Source organism: Protopterus annectens, chromosome 6.part1 (assembly GCF_019279795.1).
Source record: "Protopterus annectens isolate FY-2018-M chromosome 6.part1, PAN1.0, whole genome shotgun sequence".
NCBI classification, from domain to species: domain Eukaryota; kingdom Metazoa; phylum Chordata; order Ceratodontiformes; family Protopteridae; genus Protopterus; species Protopterus annectens.
In genome coordinates, this window is record NC_056738.1 from 24751695 (window position 1) to 24773175 (window position 21481).

At 43.6% G+C, this 21481-nt stretch overlaps 1 protein-coding gene across 1 annotated transcript in view; it reads right to left on the reverse strand.

The window, feature by feature from the left end:
• LOC122805246 (leucine-rich repeat flightless-interacting protein 2-like) overlaps positions 1 to 21481 on the reverse strand; it is an 803415-nt gene that overhangs the window by 124396 nt on the left and 657538 nt on the right. The window lies entirely within an intron of this gene.

Genomic DNA, 21481 nt, shown 5'->3' on the forward strand with positions numbered 1-21481 from the left:
CCCTTAAAACCAATATTGAAAACTAGAAGGTGTGTACCTTTGTGAATGAAATCATTGGTTACAACTGTTCTTGTTCCAAAAAGGGCGTTGTCCGCTTCCTCTATTGTTTAATACTAATTACAGCTGTGGAGTTTTGGCTTGATTTTGATTCTAATTTTTTCTACTTACAAGCCGCTATGTTAATAGTGGGTCATATATTTATCTTGTATATGTGTGAGTAGTAGTATGTGTATGAGCAGTGGTACTATGTGAATATGCAGTGGTGGGTGAGTTGACAACCTTCTCCCTGTTAATGTTTTGAGTGAGAGAGATCATGAAAACGTTTCTAGTCCCTTCAGTGTTAAACACAGTTTTTTTTTTTTTTTAACCAACCAGAAGTAAAGTTGTGGACCATCATTAACAGAGAATTGAAGGAATTTGTTTGGGAGGGGAAGAGGGCAAAACTAAGTGGGATAAGTTATTTCTCTCCATAAAACAAGGGGGTTTAGGACTATCTGATGAGAAGGGATTATAGCAAAGCTATACATTTAAGCCTCACATACACAACACAAGCAAAATGTTACAAATCAATCTAAGGGCATGATGATGAAACGTGGGGCGGGGGGGGTCACGAAACAATGACAAAATGATTAAGGAATCAGGCCCTTAAGATAATGGGGAAAGGAGATTTTACAAATAGGGATGATTGCAAACAGGGGCATAGAAAATAGGCATGATGGGATTGGAATTTATTGCAGTAAAGTAGGAAAACCACCAAGGTACTGAGAGCAAGTAACTCTGGAAGGAAACAGTGGGGCAAGGCCAAACAGAAATTTGGGCTGTAGATCAGAAACTACCTTCCCTATCAGGAATTGACATCTACAAGCAAACAGAAAGGGACAGGAAGAGCTAAGTAAAAGACCAACTTTGGCAAAGTTTTTAGTTGAAGCTAGAACTGAAGTTGCGGTTAAAAAAATTTAATTGGCAGGGCATACACATACTCCATAACTACAACAATCAATCAGAAGAGGTTACAAAAGTGTGGCAAGAAAATGGAAAGCCTAAATACAAAGCAACAGTGGTAGGATATCTGCATGGCCCCTAACTATGCAAGCCAGTCCAGAAGGATTAAGATTTTTAATTGAAGTGTTTGTATATATATTTTTATACCTAAAACAGACCAGTAATTTTTTCTTCAGGAAAACAGCAAATGCTGGAAGTGAGACTGGAAAGAAAGATCTAGAATATGTTTTCTAAGATGAAATGAGTTCGCAGATTTTAAAAAGTCACTGCAGAAACCATAGTCAGAAATATCAGGGAAACAAATGATTATAATCCAGGAAATGTTTCTTTAGAGCTGGAGTTGGGATATAGGCTTAAAACTGCCTACACATATTAAGATATTAAATTTAATGCTACTGGCTCTCAGAAAAAAATTAATACAAGAAAATGGAAAAATGAAACCCAAATCAACCGTAACCAAAGCATTTAATATTGTAAATGAGACAGAAGAACTGGAGCTAGTAAGGAGCAAATTACACAGAAATAAATGTAATTTGTGAGTACAATTCATGCACAGAAATGATCAAGAGGAAGGAAAAGTAACATTTAAGGGAGGGCAGGATTTCAGTAATGCTAGTTGTTAGAAAAGAAAACATACAAGTACTCAGTATCAATGAGCTATACAGTAAAATGAAGTAAACCGATCCATAAAAGCACATTTAATACCCAATCACCTATATACCAGTTCAAAAAGATCAACAAAATGCTTAATAACAACATGAAATCCACCAAAAAGAAGTACAAACTGAGAATTGCTACCCACATTAAGGATGACCATAAAACTTTCTTCAGCTATGTCTAGAACCTCAGAAATAATAACCCAACAATGGTTAGAGTTAATACAAAATTAACACCACATTCTCATCCGCTGAGGACATAGCCAACTTACTAGCAGACTACAGCTCAAACTTTTCTCCCTTATTGCCACCTAATAATCCACTACACATTAGCATGCTTATGTTACTCCCATGACCTCTGAACAAGTCTTAAATGCTCTTTCCAAGGTTTAAAAAACACGAGGTCCATGGGCCCAGAAAATGTACTAGGCTATCCCCTGTTAGTACCAAATATTGTGTAGCTGCTTCGTTATGAAGTCTTTCCATCCCAGCCTCTCCACTGTATTCATGCGAAAGTTAAGGAGAATTATTGTAGTGAATTCATTCCACAAAGGACTATAAGCCTTATATGAAAGACAATGGAGGGCATCATTGTGAAACTTATTAACAGAGATAAGCAGTCCTCAAATCCTGGACCTAGACCAGTTTTGATTTGTTAAAGGCAGATCCTGCCTCCTAAACATGGTTATCATTTCTGAACAAGTCACAATGGCACTACACTTAAGTAGATTGGTTCACATTATCTACACAGACTTGGCCGAAGCCTTTGATACTACTCTACTCAAACTAAATGCAGCCCACTGTGTTATATGCTGAATAGCAAACTGGCTGACTGAAAGAATACTGCCTATTAGTGTTGGAGGTGCAATTTCAAGCAAGCGAGAGTGGTTTCCAGTGGTATACTCAAGGGACCTGTACTGGGACCATTCCTCTTTGGTATCTACTTAGCTTACTTCAAGGCAGACACCAAGGGCTTGTAGCCGACAACATTTGCTTATGACTGAAAACAGGGAGGAGTTGTAAACACACCAAATGACCAGTGGACTAACCATAAGGGTCTAACAAACAAGTGGTGCCTAGACCATGGCCTTAAACTAAATGCAAAGAATTACATAACTGCGGTCTTGGAACTCCTAGGCATCCATGCTCCTATCATCTAAAAACTGACTCAGTGGACCATCATTTGACCACAACTTAACCAGTGTTATTATGAAATCCTATTATAAAGCCGGACTAATCACCAGTCCAGGACCCAGTCTTCTAAATTCAAGGGAGTCATCATTCCCCACTAATCTTCCCTTATCAAGCCAATTAAAGAGTACAATGACCCTTTTAGTTTGTATTTATCCAAGTACATGACTCTGCTCGAGAGGCCACCGCCTTTCCTTACTAAGACAATCAAGGACATGTCCACTGTGAGCTAGTCGGACTACCTTAAAGCTTTTCTATGTTCTACTGACCTTAGACTGGAGATCTGGTCCAATGCAATGTCCTTAATATCCACAAAACTACTACTACCATAAAACACTCACTCAAGAGTGTAGAACTTCATTGCAGTACTAATAGGTCCCTGCTGTCATGACCCAAAAAAAATAAATAAATAGCATGAAATACTTAATGCCAAGAAATGTATAACCATATGCTTAAGCAAGCACGACTCCCTCTGTAACTATCACACTGATAATACTCCCTAGCAACTGATCCTGTAGTTAGAGATCTGGGAACCTACATCAACAACCAACTGTCCTTCAAACACCATGAATTCACTACTGTAATAAAGTCTTTTTTTCATTGCAAAGCTTACATCAAAAGGTGTGGCATCCAGGGATACAACTGGTCCAATGTACTTGGCGCTCATTAGGCCAATCTGCCTCTTTTGGTATTTTTGTGCCCAAACACTTATCACAACATGAATGACTATAATGCTTTCTTACTAAAAAAAGATAAAAAGGCAAAAATCACAAAAACTAGGCTCAAATCTCAAAGTCTTGTCCCTCTCCTCTGTATCATACAGGCTACTGAGAGGTGACCTCTGCCTTGTGTGCAGAGCCTCAACAGACTATATTCTCTCAAATGTATTACACACTCAAGTCCAATGGGGTCTAACATGAGCTTAAGGTACCAAAGTCTTTTTTGCAAAAGTGAACAGAACATGCTGAAGGGATAGATATGTATAACAGAGAATACCAAAATTAAAGAATAGTCTTCCACTCCACAAAGTTGAGCTGAATATGGATGTTTCAGTTATCAATGAGGGTCAGTGGTGTCAATGAAGTAGGAAAAATATTGTGCTTCTTTGTGGAGTGGAAGATGGTTCTATAATAGTGGTATTAAACCAATAAATTGATCTGAAGTATACTGCTAGGGCCTTTGATCATCACAAGCTGCAGCAACCATCTGAGATGAATGTCTGCTTAGCCTCTGAGGACATGCCTGTGGTTGGATTCAAGGTGGCCTCAGTATCAGGTTCAACCTGTTAAGACCAAGAACCGTATGCATCTCCAGGCTCTACTCCACCTCAGGAGAGACACCCATAATAAAAGTCGCAGCAGGAGGTTCAGGGCTCGGCTTTTTGGCCTTCTGCTTTATAACTGACTCGACCTCGGGTCCCGAGGATCCCTCTATCACACCTTTAGCTAGCAACTTTAAGCAGTGGTTCTCCAAGTAAATAGCTAAGGAGGAAAGTCCATTCCTTAACGTCTTTGGCAACAAGGCCTGGAAAATGGGACAAGATTTTTGTTTGTGAATAGTCCCTAAGCAGAATAAACACTGGAGATGGCTATCCTTATGTGGGAATTTGTCTTCCACATCGGCATCTGCCTTTTTTTGGATGACATGAACCCTACTTCAACAGTAGCAACAGAAAATAATTCACCAATGGGGCAATTGTCTGAGAAAAAAATGGTGGAACACAGCAAATGACTCAGGCGAGCAGACAGCAGTTCTGAAGATGGTGGATAAGTTAATCGCTTTTACTGCAGATGTATCATGGCATCCCATGTGCCAAAGACTTTTGTATACTGGCCGACGTCGGAGGGCCTGCGGCAGGGATACCACTCATGTAAAGAATAATACAACAGATGAATAGAAGACATGTTCAGAACAAAACGCTGCTCTGCTTCTGGAGATGTCCAATTTGTAATGGGGAATAAAGGTTTGGGTATTAAAACATGCAAAAGCTGTGCAATCATCATCAGTGGATGCCCTTGCCCAAAAGGTAGCAGAGGCAGACTTTGCTCTGGCTGAATGAGCCCTTGGATGCCTTGGTAAAGTTATGCCTTTCATGGAATAAACATAGGAGATACAATATGTTATCCATTTGGCCAGAGTAGTTTTTGAAGCTGTTTTTTCCATTCTGTGCTTAGTAAAGGAAACAAATAACTGATCAGTTTTCCTAAACCCCTCGATTCTGTGAAGGTAAAAATGAGCCTGTCTAGGTAAATCTAACAGATGAAGGGTGTACTCTCCTTTACTTTCAAACTAGGGGAAGAAAACTGGTAAACTGATAACTGTTGCTCTCAGAGGCAACATTTGGTAAAATGAAGAATTTGTGCGTAAAGTAACTATCTTTGTGAAAGAACAAATATGGTGGTTTGGATAATAATGCTTTTAGTTCAGAAACTCATCTTGCAGAAATGATCACAACCAGAAAGACAGTTTTCCAAGAAACACATCTGGGAGCTACTTTAGCTAATGGTTCAAAGGGAGAGTGTACTAAAGTTTCAAAAACCATAATTTGGTCCCAAGGTGGAGCAAGACCCTTTATAGGAGGTCTAAGTTTAATAAAAAAAACGTACCCTTCAGGAAAAACCGTACATAATTTAGATGATGCTACAGGAGAATGCAGTTTCCCCAATATGATAAAAGTGGCTGTTAACTGAAGTTTAATGGTGGAAAAATTTGCCCCTCCTTCAAAAAGAGAGTCAAGGAAATCTAGAGTAGCAGGAAGTAGGACGGTAAAGGGATCTAACTCTCACTGATGAGCCCAAAATGAAAACCTCTTCAATTTACTTTTCTAACCTTCCTAGCTGAAGGTTTATGAGGAAAAAGATTTTTTTGACATGGGGAGGAAAGCCTGAGATGCCTAGCCATCACTGAAATTAGAAAAGCATGCGGTCAACTTGAAGCCTGCAATGTTCAGGTGAATCTGTCATGACAGGTGAGATAGGAGGCCTGGACTGGGATCCAGCATTAAACAACATAGTAGGGAAGACCAAAGAAAGGAAAACCACACCTGTCGAGGCCAGAAGGGAGCAATAAGGATAACCGTACTCTTCAAATGAAGTGCTTTCTGAAATAACTTGGAAATGACAGGCTGGGGAGGGTAAGCATAAGAGACCGGAGGGCCAAACATGGACTAGAGCGTCTCTCGGTGACTGTTCTTGAGGTGAGCAAAGAAAGACTTTTTGTGTAAAATCTTCCCACAACAATAGATGTCCCTCTCTTCCTTGTTGCAGTATTCTCAACATAAGGGAGTTCCTGCCGCAATGACCAGATGTCAATCAGTATACAAAAGACTTCTACTACTTAGGGATGTGTGGTACTTCGCACTTAGGCTGCTGTCAGACATCTGCCATAAAAGTGAGGTATATACGCACCATCCTCAAAAAGTACAGTTGTGTACTCTTACCATAAATATGGATGTTCGAGTGTATTCACTGTTGCAGAACACCAGAGGCTTATTATTTCTGCATCGATTGCTGTCGCTCCAGGACTCACGTCAGGTCATCAGTGGTATAAAATCAGACAGCCGATTCCATTACATCAGTTTTTCTTCCCCCAACTGTCAGGAGCCCCTAAATAGGAAGCTAGCTTATGGTGGAAGAACACCACCAGTAAAAAGTAAATACCAAAAATTCCCTGTTAGGAGAGAGAGAGAGAGAAAAGGGGGATAGAGGGTGGGAAACCAGGACTGCAACAGAGAATACACTTGAACATCTACATTTATGGTAAGTGTACACAACTGTACTATGTTCTTCGTGATTCAGTGTTGCAGTCATCACACTTGGGCTGATACCCAAAGCTGAAGAAAAGGGTGGAGGCAGTCAAGAATACTAGGGGCTGGTTAGAATGCCCTGCAAGACTGCAGTGGCAAAGCCTGCCCTGGACTTGGAGAAGGTAGGCAGGTGGTAATGCTTGGTGAAGGTAAGGTATGAACAGAAGTCCATGTTGCAGCTTCCAGGATGTCCCTGGTGGGGACCCCTATGAGAAAAGCTGCAGAGGTGGAGGTTGCCCTGGTGGAATGCATCCTGACACCCCTTTGGGGGCCATTTCCTGTGCTGTTTGTAGCAGAAATGGATACAGTGTGCTATCCATTTGGAGATTGCTTGGATATGGCCTTGCCCTTTGCCCCTGCTGCAAAGCTGACTAGCAATTGGTCAGTTTTTCTAAAAGATTTAGTACTATCCAGATAGAATCTGAGCTGTCTGTGCACATCTAGAGAGTGCAGAATCCTTTCCCCTTGTTTTGTGGGTTAGGAAAAATGGTGGGCAAATGAATGGATTGGTTGAGAGCCACACTGGACACCACTTTAGGCATGAAGGATGGGTTAGTCTTGAGGGAGACTGACAGCATGGAAAATGATGAAGGGCTCTGCAGCCATGAGTGCTTGTAGCTCTGAATCTCTTCTACCTGAAGTGATGGCCAGAAGCAAGGCTGTTTTCCAAGAGAGGAATTTTAACTCTGATGAAGCTGGAAGTGAGCTTTTCCAACACAAAGTTAAGGTCCCAAGCTGGAGCAGGAGCTCTTCTGGGTGGCCTTAAGTTGTTAGCCCCTCTTAGGCACTGTTTGATGAGAGGGTGTGAGAAGAGAGGTGGTTCTGTGCTGTAATGAGCAGAGATGGCAGAGGCAAGAATTTTAAGAGAAGAGAAGGAAAGGCTAGTAGGTCTGCTAGGTAATCCAGGATGAGAGATAGGAAGGGCTGTGCTGTTTCGGCTCCCTTAGCCTGGATCCAGGTGCAAAACCTTTGGCACTTGTCAGCATTGGATTTTTAGGGATGCGGCATCTGGCCTCATTTAGAACATCTAGGACTTGTTTGCTTAGGCTGGCAGCTTGAGGAGAGATCTGGGAATACGCCAGGCTACCAGGTTATGGGTCTGCAATTGGGGATGCATGAATTCTCCATTCTTCTGGGTCAGGAGTGGTGGGATCTGAGGTAGGTGCCTTGGTGGCAGGGGTGGGCAGGCTGCGCAGCAATGGGTACCAGTGCTGGCACAGCCAGTCTGGGGCAATTAGGACTGCCCTTGGTTTTTCCTCCTTATTTTGAGCAGTACCCTTGAAATGAGTAGTAGAGGGGGAAATGCATAGACGGAGAGTTTTACCCATTTGAAGGATAGACCATCCACTTTTCAGGCCTTGCTGTGAGGTCCCCTGGCGCAGAATTTGCTGAGCTGATGATTGGAGTGGGAGGCAGAGAGGTCCACCTTTCGGGTGTTCCACTTCTGGGTTACAAGGGTGAAGGTTCTGTGGTCTAGCTGCCACTCATGTGGGTCTAGCAGGTTTCTGCTCAAGTTGTCTGCCAGACAGTTTAGGGAGCCTAGGAATTGCGCTACCAGGTGTATTTGCACTGCTGAGGCAGTGTGCCAAAGGGTCATAGCAAGCCTGCAGAGAGTATAAGAGTGAGTCCCTTCCTGCTTGTTGATATACCACATCATTGTGGTGGTGTCTGTTTTGATCTGTAGAGGCCCTGGGGAGAGTAGGGGTCTGAAAGCGGTCAGGGTGTGATGAACAGCTAGCATCTCTTTTTTGGTTGACATGCAGATGTATTTGATTTGGGCTCCAATGGCCATGAATGCACCTGCAGATCAAGTGTGCACCCCAGGCATAGTCTGATGCATCTGTAGTGAGGGTCTGGGCAGCGTGGGGTAGTGAGAAGGGAAGTCCTTTGTTGTGGTTGCATGCTGCAGCCCACCAAAGAAAATTGTTCCTTAGACAGGGTATCATTGGTATTATAGTTTCCAGGTCTTGAGTGTTGACACTAAAGGCTTTTTAGGTACCATAGTAGTTTCCTCATATGCAGTCTGGCATATGGAAGGAGTAGAATGCAGGAGGCCTTGAACCCAAGAGCTTGCAGGATTTTCCTTGCAGATAACTGGGTTCTAGTGGCTAGTTGAGAGAAGTAACCTGTCAGGTAGACTTGTTTTTCTGGAGTAAGGAATGCCATCTGGGATGCTGTGTCCAGGCTTGCTCCCAGGAATACAATTTTTTGTGTGGGGACTAGTTTTGACTTCTTTTCATTGACAGTATACCCTAGGGAGGTCAGTAGGTCCTTTCTAAAGGTCAGGTGCTGTAACAGATTTTCCTGATTGCTTGAATCAGGAAATCGCCTAAGAAGGGGTAAATGTGAATATTTCTTTATCTGCAAAAAGCAATGGCTGGAGCCTGGCATTTAGTGAAAACTCTGGGAGCAGTGGATAAGCCAAAGGGAAGCGCACAGAACTGAAAATGCATAGATCCTGCCCTGAAATGTAGATATTTCCTACAAGATTCCCTGATTGGGATGTGAAGGTAGGCCTCTAAGGTCTAGGGTGGCTAACCAAGCATCCTTGGAAAGCATAGGAAGAAGCTGCTGGAGGGTGAGCACTTTGAATTTTGGTATCACCAGAAAGGTGTTTAGAAGGGATAGATAGAGGATTGGGCACCAAGTGCCCTCTTTTCTGTGTACCAGGAAGAGTCTGGAATAGAAACCTTGGCCTCCCTGGTCTGCAGGAACATGCTGTATTGTCCTCATGGGGAGGGGGGAAAGGACTTGCTTTTTGACCTCTGCCTACTAGTTTGAAGGAAGATCTGGGAACCTTTTTGGGGTTGGCACACTGTGGAAAAAAACTTGTATATCTGGGACACTATGCTGAGGACCCATCGGTCGTTGGTAATAGAGGCCCAGTTGTTTTCACTAAAGGAGAGTTTTCCTCCTAGTGGCACAAGCAGGTGGGCAGAGTGTAAAGTCATTGTGAGTTCTTACCATAAGGGGGTGGGGCTTAGCACTCCCTGTTTTTGAACAGGAGGAACTCCATTGCTTAAATTTCTGCAATCCCTGGGACTGCTGTCTGGACTGGGCTGAGCTGGCCTGGAGGGGGCCAGAAAGGACCAGTGCTTGCAGGGGCAATGCCTACTGAACCTCGGAGGCTGGACCTGTAAAAAGTCTTTAACTGTCTGCATAGTTTCAGCTTTTTCTTCCATCTTTTTTAAGACCTCTTCTGCCTTGGTGCCAAACAAATTGTCTTTGTTCAATAATGCGTCCAATAATTTTGATTTGACATGGTCTAGCAAGGTCTGTTCCTTAAGCCAAGCATGCCTTCTAAGGACAGAACCAGTGACTGCTGCCCTGCAAGATGCTTCTAGGCCGTCAAAGCCACATTGCAAGGTGTACTTAGTAACTTGGCTTGTAGAATGCATAAGCTCTTGTAATTATTTTTTTTCTGCACAAAGAGTAAAGGAAGATATTTTTTGTTTGAAGAGTTCCATGGCATGCTGCTACTATTTCAACAAGTGGAACTGACAATTTAGTGCTCTAATAGCAAGAGTTGCAGAGGTGTATACTTTTTTATCTCATCTGTCTAAAGCTTGAGAATCCCTGTCTGAAGGGGTGGGATTCTTAGCTGAGGTTGCTTTAATTCCTTTAAGTCCTTGGGAGATCACCTCTGGGTCAGCGGTATAATTTTCGAAAAGGAATTTGAGAGAGTCAGGGATTCTGTAGTACCTGTCAAGTTTCCTGGGAGCAGGAGGAAGGGTGTTAGGAGTCAAACAGGATTCCATAAAAACATCATCCACAATATCCAGGACAGGAGGAATGATTAAAGGTCTATGCTATGATAAATCTAAGAATTGCCTGACTCTTTTTTTGAGATTGAGGCATGGAAGCAGGTGCCTGGCTTGGTTAGTCTTTTTTTTGGGCATAGTTTGTAACCTGGGCCTTAGAAACTCAGTAGTTTAAGAAAGAATTGAAGATGCTAAAGTATTTTGTTTGCGTTGAGTATCGGTAGTGCAAAGAACTTACTCGGAAGCCGGTGCCTGCTCAGTGGCTCTGGACCCATCCAAGGTAGAGACATCTGCAGGATCCTTAGTCGAAGAAGAGTCTCGGGGCATAACCAGACTCCGAAAGGGTCTCAGTAGCGGCCTGCGAATCCAAGACTTGGGCATCAGGGGCTGCAAAAGCACCTCACTGAGGACCGGATAACTGATGACTAGCTTAACGGAAGAGTTATCAGCAGTTTTGGACCTGTGCAGTTGGTCTTTATCCTTACTTTTTATTTCAGAAGATCGGTAGTCAGATGGCTTACTGAAGCCATATCGGAATTCGGGGACATAGTGAAAATACCTAGCTACAATAAGGGCCTGACGATGTATAGTTCTGGTGTCGAACAAAGCACAACAGCAACAGCGAGGGACATCGTGGTCTGGGCCTAAACAGGTGACGCAGTAAGAATGGAAGTCTCGGTGTGGTATTTGTTTTCCACAGGTGATACAATTGTTAACTTTTTCTGACATTGGTTAGAGCAAGAAAAAAGGATCCCCAACAGGGTACTTAGCTTTAGAAGTCTTCAACTTCAATTCGGAAGTGAAAATTCAGGTAGCAGCCTATCGGCACTTGTGCAAACTGTTTCAGCTTTGGGCTCCTTGCCATGAAAGACTGATGTAATGGCATCAGCTGCCTGATTTTATACCACTGACAATTTGACGTCAGTCCTGGATGACAGCAACTGACGCAGAAATACTAAGCCTTTGGTATTCAGGACGACTGAGGGCTACCCCTGGCAGGATAACCCAAGTGTGATGATTGCAACAGTGAAACACGAAGAACATCTCAGTGCCCCAGGAGGAAACCCATCTAAGGAGGCGAAGTACATCCGAGGAAGAACAGTCAGAGGGATGGAGGGAGGGAGAGATGGAATACTACAACAGAGAAAAGACAGACATCTATTATTATTGGTAAGATTTTACACAACTAATCCATATTGTTCTATTCCTTTGTTGCAGTATTCTTAACATGAGCGAGAATATCAAAGCACATTAGAAAAGGGAAGAGGCAGGACCAGCTCTGGCAAACCTAGCCCTGGATTTGGAAATACCCAGTTTGCAATGTTTAGTGAAGGTATGGACTGAAGACCAAGTGACTGCCTCCAGAATGGAGTTAGTGTCCAGTCTGTTGAAGAAGGTGCCACAGGAAGGAAAAGCCCTGGTAGAATGTGCCTTAAGAGAAGGGAGGCTCTTTCCATGGTGCTTGTAGCAAAAGGAAATGGCTTTGAAGATCCAGCTGGAAAGTGTGTGTTTAGAGACAGTGAGTCCTAAAGCTCTTGGGTGGAATGAGAAAACTGGTCAAATATACTGATACTCTGTTTTGTCAAGATAGAACCTATGCTGTCTGTGCACATCGAAGTGTGCAGAATCCTCTCTGCAGAGTACTGTGGAATGGGGAAAAAGGTAGGTAAATGTATAGACTGGTTGAGGGATAACTCATTTACGAATTTAGGCATAAAGGTAGGGTTAGTGCAGAGAGACACTATCACTATAGAACACCAAGAAGAAGAAGACATTAGGGTCTGCAGTTCAGAAATCAGAAAGCAGCAAAACAGTGTTCCAGAAGCTGCAGGCTCAAAAGGAGCAACGGCCAGCTTCTCTATCACAAAGTAAAGATCCCGGGGGGGTGGGGGTGGAACAAGTTTCTGGGGTTCTTATGTGAAGTATGCCTTTTAAGAATTGTTTAGCTTCAAATCTAGATGCTAAAGGTGGAGATAGTGATTTCCATAGATGGGGATGGTGGATTTCTTTGAGACAGTTACTCATGCTACAGTTAAGGGAAAGGAGGTACACACGGCTTACCTTGACCTTGCTAAAGCATTTGACACCATTCCCCATTCAGGTATTACTGATAAGCTCACCAGCCTGGGTATAACACCCTTACATCACAAGATGGATCACAAACTGGCTCTCAGACAGATCCCATAATGTAAGAGTAGCGGGATCTATGTCCGAATCCAAACCAGTAACGAGTGTTTGGCATATACTTCTCAGAAGTACAGGCAAGCAAGGAAGGGCTGTGGCTGACTAAGTTTGCGGACAACTGCAAACTGGGTGCTATAATAGAGTCTCCGGCTGAAATGGAGATCCTGCAGAAGGGCCTACATGAGACCGATGCATGGTGTCAAAACCATGGTCTCAAGCTAAACGCAAAAAAATGCGTAGTAATCCCCTTTGGAAAAACCAGAGAACCCGCAAACTACAACATAGGAGGTAATCCCCTGAAATCTGAAGAAGAAATAAGGGCTCTAGGGACCCAAGGAGATAGTCAGCTTTCCTTTGATAACCATGTTGCCAAAGTGGTTAGAAAATCCTACGTGACCCATCTGATCACGAATGGGTTTGCATCAACATCTAAGGATGTAACGGTGCCCCTCTACTCTTCCCTCATTAGACCCAATACTGAGTACAATGCACCAATTGGACTGTACCTGGCTAGACATCTCCAGCAGCTAGAGAGACCACAGAGGTACCTAACCAATAGGATTACTGGCCTCAAACAGTTGGCCTATGCAGCACGATTGAAAAAGCTAAGACTGTTCTCTGCTGCATACCACTTTCTCAGAGGCGACCTCTGTCTAACGTACAAAGCCATGTCCAACCCAGAATTGTTGAACATGCTCCATTTTAGCAAAACCAAATTTACTCGAGCTACACACTCTAGGGATATAAACCTCAACACAACAATGAATAGAACATGCTGGAGGGATAGATTCCCTTACTATGGAACAGGGTCCCGATCTACATAAGACAGAGCCCCTCACTATCACTCTTCGAGAGGAACCTTGATGAGTGGATGGGTAACAGAAAGTTCACACCGAGGATCACACCAACAGCACTACTAGATAGGGGCCAAGGGTACTAGCTGCTAGTACAAGGGTCTAGGGAACTACTAAAGGGGCGGTGAATACCGCACAACGTGGCTGGGCTAATATATGCCTTCGGGCAGATAGCCCAGTACCAACCCATGAACCTATACAGGAAGACAGGCCAAAATAGCTAACAAATGCACTTTGAATGAAAAGCAAGTTAATCCAGCATCCAGTAATGTACACAGGTATGAGAGAACTAGTGGGACTTCCATTGTCAGTAGGTCCTGGTTTCAAGAAAGACACCAAACTGAAAATCTCTTCCATTTGGATAAGTAAGATTTCCTAGTAATGGGTGTTCTGGACTCCTGCAGAACCTTGAACAAGTCTCTGAAAACAAAACCCTATCAACCACAACGTTAGCTATAGAGTAGACAAGTGGGGAAGGATGAGAGTTCCTTTGTATTGTGCAAGAAGGTCCACTCTGTGGGATAACTTGTGGTGACTGCCCTTGGCTAACAGCAGGAGCAGAGGTAACAAATGCTGTCTTGGCCAAAAGGGGGTCACCATCAAGATTTTTGGTTTGTCCTGCTGAATCTTCAGCAGGAGTTGAGCAGTGACAGGAAGGGGAGGAAATGCATACAGAAACACCCCCTTCCATGAAAAGCTGAGGGCATCCACATTCCAGACCAGAGGATGTGGATCCCTGGCACAAAATCTTAGAAGTTTATCTGTTCATGGTTGAAGCAAAAGGGTGTACTTGTGGAGTACCCTATACGGGGAATATGTCCAGGAACACATCCCTGTGAAGCATCCATTCATGGGATTGTGTTTTGGACATGCTCAACGTGTCTGCCACTTCATTTTGGTTGGATGAGATATACACAGCCTGGAGGGGAGTTTGCAGTTTGACACCCAATTCCCAAACTTGCAGAGCTAGTCTGCAAAGAAGGTAAGAGTTTGTCCCTCCCTGTTCTCATACCAGGGAAAAGTCATGTCTGTGAAAATTTTTAGTGGGCATGAGATGAAGAGGGACTGAAAGTTCTGAAAGCCAGCAGAAGTGCCCTCATTTCTTTTATATTAAGGTGTTCCCTTTTTGAGAGTGGGACCAGGTCCCTCATGCTGTTATGGAGCCAAATGCTGCTTCCCATTCTGCATCTGAGGCAACTGTGAACAAATCCTGTACCGGTGGTAAAGGATGTAGAGGGAGACCTGGGTTTGCAGTTTACTGATGAACTCACGAGTTTATCTCCCTCTTCAGACAAGGGAGAAGGGTAAATGGGAAGTCTAGGGGATGTGCATGTTGCATCCACACTGATTTCAGGAACCACTCTAGTTTCCTCATGCACAGTTTTGCCAGAGGAGGCACTGGAATGGTGGATGCCACGAAGCCCAGGGTTCTCAGAAAGGTCCTGGCAGTGATGCGAGTCAGTGGGATGAAGCTTTGGGAAAAAGGAAATTAGCTCCTGAGCCTGAGTGGGGACAGACCTTCATAAGATCTGTTTGTAGCCTGCATCCCAGAAATATCTGGTCCTGGGATGGGGAAATAGCAGATTTTGACAGTTTGTTTTGAAACACAGTTTGCAAGATGGAGATAGCGGAGCTTAGATTTCGCACTAATGCTCATGGCCTGACTACCCGAAAGAGAACGTTGCCCAGATATGGGAAGACCTAAATGTCTTGGAGGCTGCAATAAGGAATTACTGGAACTAAATATTTGGGGCAGTGGAGATATCAAAAGCCAAGGCAAAGAACTCAGTCAGGAAACCACAGAGAATCTTAAGAACTTCCTGTAAATGGGATGAATGGGGATGCGTAAGTGAACATTTTTTATGTCTATGGAAGCTATATAGACTTGTGGGATGATCAAGGGAAAAAGGTCTGCAAGATAAGCATTCTGAATGCAGGCACTTTCAGGAAGGTAAACCACAAAAAAACAGCTAACTATCCAAACCTCAGCCAAGGAAGCCACTGTTGTTTGCCAAGAAGTACAAAGTTATATGCCAAAAAGTGAAAATTCTTTTACTGTATTGTATTTGTACCTACAACAGTAACTTCCTTGGCTGAGGTCTGGATCGTTAGCTGTTTTTCTGTGGTTTACAAATAATTTTGGTTGCTGCTGGCGATTCATTTACACTGTGACCTAGAGAAAGTGTTCACTTTCAGGAAGGTGTTGAGGTAGGAGAGGTGCAGGATAACTCTCCATGGGCCCTCTTTTTCCTTGGTACCAAAAACATCCTTGAATAGAACCCTTTCCCCTTTGACTGGATAGTACTGGTCGAATGGTGCCTTGATGCAGCACGTCTCAGAGCACCTTTGGGAAATGTTGCAGTTGCTCTGTGGGAGGCTGTGAGATGCCCCTAAAGGACAGGAGAGAATTCCATACCATGAAATAGCCCTTTTTTATGATGAAGAGGCACCTAGGCATCCTGTGTTAAGTTTTCTCGAGCTAGAAAGGGAAAGGCATAGGAAAAGGGAAGGTAATGTTTGGAGTCCAAATAGTCAGATGAACCCAGGTCTGTCTGGAAAGGACCATTTATGAGGTGTAGTTTGCAGTGGAGTCCTAAGCTGCTAAGGTATCTTACCAGACTTTTTTGCCATAGCTGGAAGAGGCTGTAACTAACTCCTAATAAACACTGATTTATAAGACTAATTCCTTTGGAACTTTGGTACTGGGAAGACCAGGATATGTTTCAGTTCCTGCATCTCTTTTCCCTTCTCCTGTAAGGTTTTTAACAGTTCCACAGCAGGGACACAAAACAGCTAAATTGTCCAGGGTGCATCCTTAAGTTTGTATGTAATGCCTTCTGGTAGAAGTTTTAGCCTCAGACAATCAAATCTTCTTGGGACTGAGCCAGTGGCAGCTGCCTAGCTGAAGTCTCCACAGCACTGTAGTAACATTTTATTGAGGGGAGAGCTACTTGAGAAAAAGCTCCAATCAGGGATGAGCCCAAAGACTTATTCTCAGAGTCTGGCATATCTGAAATAACTTTTGAAAGTTGGGACAAGAGTTCTAAGGTGTATTTAGTCATGCGTGTCTGACAATTGATAGCGCCTAAAGGCAAGGGTGGCAGAAGTATGTACTTTTCTGCCCAACCTATCCATATGTTTGCTGACTTTGTCAGAGGGAAGCAGAATGGTGAAGGGAAGTAACCTAGACACCTTATTAGAAGCCACAGTGATGACAGAAAGGTCAACAGAAGGGGGTTTGAACAGAAACTAACAGTCTTCAACACCTTGTAGAATCTGTCTGGTTTCTTAGGTTCGGGAGACTGGGAGTCAGGGGCTTTACTGGAAAATGCAAATACATCAACGAAGGCAGGTAAGACAGGAGGTACGACTGAGGAACTAGGAGTAGCTACCTTAAGTAGTTCGTAGTACCTTTTTTGGACTTCAGACAACTGACAACTATCCCATTTGAAATGATCCTTCATCTTATCCAGGTCTCACTGAAGGTAATTTCTTCCAATGGAGAGGCAATACCACTGGAATCCTCCTCCAGGAAAGCATAATTCAGCAGGGAGGGGATCAGAGAGTAAGCTAGGGAGGGACTCATCCTCTGAAGGCTGTTCTTCAGAAGAAGCCTCTTTCCTAACCTTCTTCTGAGGAGAGGTAACCCAGGGTGTGATCAGTACTAAAAACCAAGAAGGATGCCTAAGAGACATGAGGCTTTAAAAATACCCTTTGTAAAATATTTCCAATCCTGATGTGGATCAGAGGGTGGTGACAAATGCTTTATTTGTTTCTTCTTAGCATGTAGTTCAACTCTGTGCAAAGCTGGAAGCCAGACCCATGTCAGGCTTAAATGATGTTGGAATCCATGATCTCCGTAACCAATATTTGGGAGATTACACTAGGGCCCTTGATAAAGCACTCCCTGGGCATTCGTACTAGATGTCGGCGGTACTTGTAAGGACGTGCTAACATCCTAATCCAAGTTAGCATCCATTACAGGCTCTGCTTGTGAATCTGATGTAGAGGCTGAACGTTTCTCTGGGCTAACAACTGCCTCGGAAGATATGACCACAACAGGAACTGCTGCAGAAGTTTCAGGCTTAGGCTTCCTGGACTTCCGCTTCAAAAGCAACTCTTATCTCAAGCCCTGAGGAACCCTCCATAGTGTTTTCACAATGAGTTTAAACCACTGACTCTCTAAATGAAAAGGGAAGTTAACCTACTCCTCAAAGTTTTAGGCACAAAGGCCTGACATGTAGAAAAAAATTTGTGATAGTGGGATGGAGCAAGGCAAAAAAGGCCCTGCTGGTGATTGTCTTTATGTGGTATCTGATGTCCACATTGACATTTGCATTTCTTGGGTGAAAATAAACCTAACCACAATGAAAAAGGTAAAGAAAGGATTCCCCAACAGGGCACTTGCCTAAAATGTTGAGACGATAACCAGTTCAGCAAACAGACTGTATGCATAGGTGAAGAATCCGGACTGGTGGCAAAGAAATTCTGAGGACAGTGCGTGCATACGCCACTTTCACGGCTGACGTCTAACAGCAGACTGCATGCGACATGCCATGCATACCTAAGTAGTGAAAGTCTTTTGTATACTGGCCGATGTCAGGTCGTTGCAGCAGTTAACTCCCTCGTGTTAAAAATAACGCAGAGAAATAGGAGGACATCCTGCTGCATTTGTTGTTGAGGGGCAATGCAAATAGGTCGCAACAAGGTTGACCCCATCTGTGTAAGATTATGTTGCCAGTGACTGGTTGAAACACCACTTGTGAGGCAAGAGAATGGTCCTGCTGAGTTTGCATGCTAGAATGTTGGATTTCCCCATTACATACATCACTACAAGAAAAAAGATGGATGAGATCACTCTCACTGCTTCTCGACAAAGGGGGTAGAGATCTGGTTCCCTCCTGTTTGTTGATGTACCAGACTACTGATATGTTGTCCACTTGAACTCCAATAATTTCTAGAAAATGAGAAAGTTCTGAAAGGCCTGCAACACTAGAAGCGCTGCTCTCATCTCTAGGACAACGACGTGCAAATTGGTCTCTTGTGGAGATCACATGCTGTGAACAGTCTATCCCAGGAAGTGCGCCACCAACTGGTGGTGTCCGTAGTCAAAGTGGTGTTTGGTGGAGGAAAGATAAATTGACATACTTAATTGATCCCCTCAGAATGCGTCCACCAAAGAAGAGACTTTCTGCAAGCCTGGGACAGTTTTACTGGATGTCTTGAAGGATGTTGATAAGAGGACCATTGTACTTCTAGGGTCCATTGTAGAATTCACATGTGGAGGACAGCAGTGGGAATTAAAGAAATTGCAGCAGCTATCGACCCTAGAGCTTTAAGGACCAGTTTTGCTGGGGGAGAAGGAAGAAAAAGAATATGTCTGACATGTTTCTTCAGAGTACAAACTCTGTTTTGAGGCAGAGCTAAAGAATAAACTGTCTAAAGGAACACCTACAAACTCCAAGACTTGAACCAGTTGAAGTTATGATTTGTCCTTACTGACAGTGATTCCCAGTGAGTGAGATAGCTGCAGTAAACAAGTCCTTGGCTTTTATGAGCAGATGCCTGAACAGTGCTGTGAGAATCCAGTCATCTAAGTAAACACATTGAATCGAAGCAGTCTCAAGTGAGCTGCTACCACTGCCATGCATTCACTGAACACCCTGGGGGTTGAGAGCACCTGTTCATTTTGATGGGATGGTACAAGTCTTCAAGATCAACTGAGCACATCCAGTCGTCTTTCTATAGGAAAGGCAGAATGGACTGAATCGTGACCATGCAGAATTTGGAATTCTTTGCAAAATGATTTAGGTAAATGAGATCCAATATAGGTCTCAGGTTCCCTGTTTTCTCTGCCACTAAAAAGAAACTTCAGTTAATTATGGATCCGCTTTGGTCTGGGGGGACGTCTTGAACGGCTCTTTTGTCTAGCTACTTTTGAATTTCTAAAGCTGCGAGCTCCCTCTGATTAGGTGGAACACAGGAGAGAGATTTTTTTTTCTTTTGGGGAAGTTGGGAAAAAGGAATAAAGTATCCTCTAGACATAATCTTTTGCATCCAAGAATATTGTGATGGCTATCCAGGTGTTTAAGTGCAAGAATAATAAATGTCTCCTGACTGCTCCATAGAGGGAGGGCCAAGTAACCTTTCAAGAGTACTGAAGGCATCTATCTGACAAATAATCAAAATCCTTGGCTCTGTGGACCTCCTCTGCCACATGGGTGACATCTGCCACTGTAGCAATTTCCCCTGGGAGAAGAACCTCTGCGTGATTCTTGCACAGGACCTTGAGATTTCCAGAACCACATCATCTTCTCACAGTGCTTATTCTCGGAGAAAAGTCTTTGCAAGGTAGAGAAATAAATTCTGATGGCAGACGAGGTCTTCCCATCCTGTTCATTGTAAAAAGGTGTCTCTTTCACAGTGGGCCCAATTAAATAAGATCCATCAAAAACACATATCGATGAATGATGCCTTGAAAGGTTCTGCAAAATCACACAATAGTATCCAAGAATGTCTCCTTATGCCTATGTCTGAAATGGCCACCCTTGAGGTACCTTCAGCTGTATACAAGATTAATCTGATGGATACATTCGTAACAGATTGTACAGTGTCCAGTCATGAAGAAAAGGACTTCAGTTCTGCTGTGGACATGGACCCTGGGACAGAATTAGAGCGTTCTTTTATCAAGTCCTGCTATAATCTGTTAAATGTGCCAGGCAGCAAACACAGGGCAAATGCCAGTTACTTGTACACTAGCTTCCCAAATCTGTCGAAAGCCCTAGACTGTGTTAGGGGGGTGAACAGAGGAGCTTTGCTCAGCCAGCTCCGCTCTGGTAGCTACTGCAAAAAAAAAAAAAAAACATGTCATCTACAGGAAGCCTATTAGTCAAGTATTGTTTATCAGGAGTGCTCAAAATTTTGTCAGGTCATTTGGGGATTGACTCCACTGAATCTGGTTCCTTCCATACCCTGTGGGAGACAGGATTTTAAACTCATCCGTAGGTGAGGTAACCCAAGATGTAGACAGTCCAGACCTCAAGGCTTTCAAAAACACAAACTCCTCCTGTGAAGTGTTTCGCAAAGACCAACCACCTTTCTGGTGAAGGATCTCTAGGAAGACTCTGAATGAGATATCCTCAGGTGGAGATCTGTGGGACTATTCCCCTTCATCAAAATTGGTGTCTTCCATGAGAGATTACTGCGGGAAATCCAAGTGCCTTCTTCTGCACATCCTCTTCCAAAGAAACTCCTCAGTGGGATACTCTGAGATGTAGGAAGAGATGGGGAGTTGCCTGGTGGGAACTAGGTGGAAGCTCATTTGGTCTGCCTATCCTTGACGGTTAGAATGAGCAGACTCAAACACAGCATCTGAAAGGGAATCATGGGACGGATTCGACAGAGGAAGATTCACGACCTCTCTTGGGTGAGAGCATACCCTCACCGCCACTTTGAAGGCCGAAGGACCTGGAAAAACCTGAGAAAAATCTGCTTGGAACTAAGGCTCGCGAAGCAGACACCCCAGGCCTTCAGTAACCCTCCACTCTGAAGGAAGAGTCAGAGCTGAGCTATCAAGCATTGAAGCCCTGAGGGGGAGCTACAGCTTAGAAAGCTTCAGAGACACAGCAAGGCTCACTGATCCAATGCCGACACTTCACTTCAGGGAACGAATGGGCTCAGAGGTGGGAGGAACCAACCAGATCGGGGATGACGCCAGAGTGGAAGAAAGAAAAACCTTTGGGACTCATGACTTAACTCTTAGGAATTTTGAATCAGAATGCTCTGATCACAACAGGAGTAGCAACAAGGTGAAAGGATAGTTTTAGGCTTTCGGACCCGATGGGAGAAGGAGCCGGCAAAAACCCCATGTGGATCAGTGCCCTGAGGAACTTTATTATCCTATCTACCTCCGTTTCAAAAAGATGTCAGTAGGGCCTAACAGTTGACAAAGTGGAAGGTGGCATCAATTTTTTTTTTAATACACACACACACACATATATATATATATATATATATATATATATATAT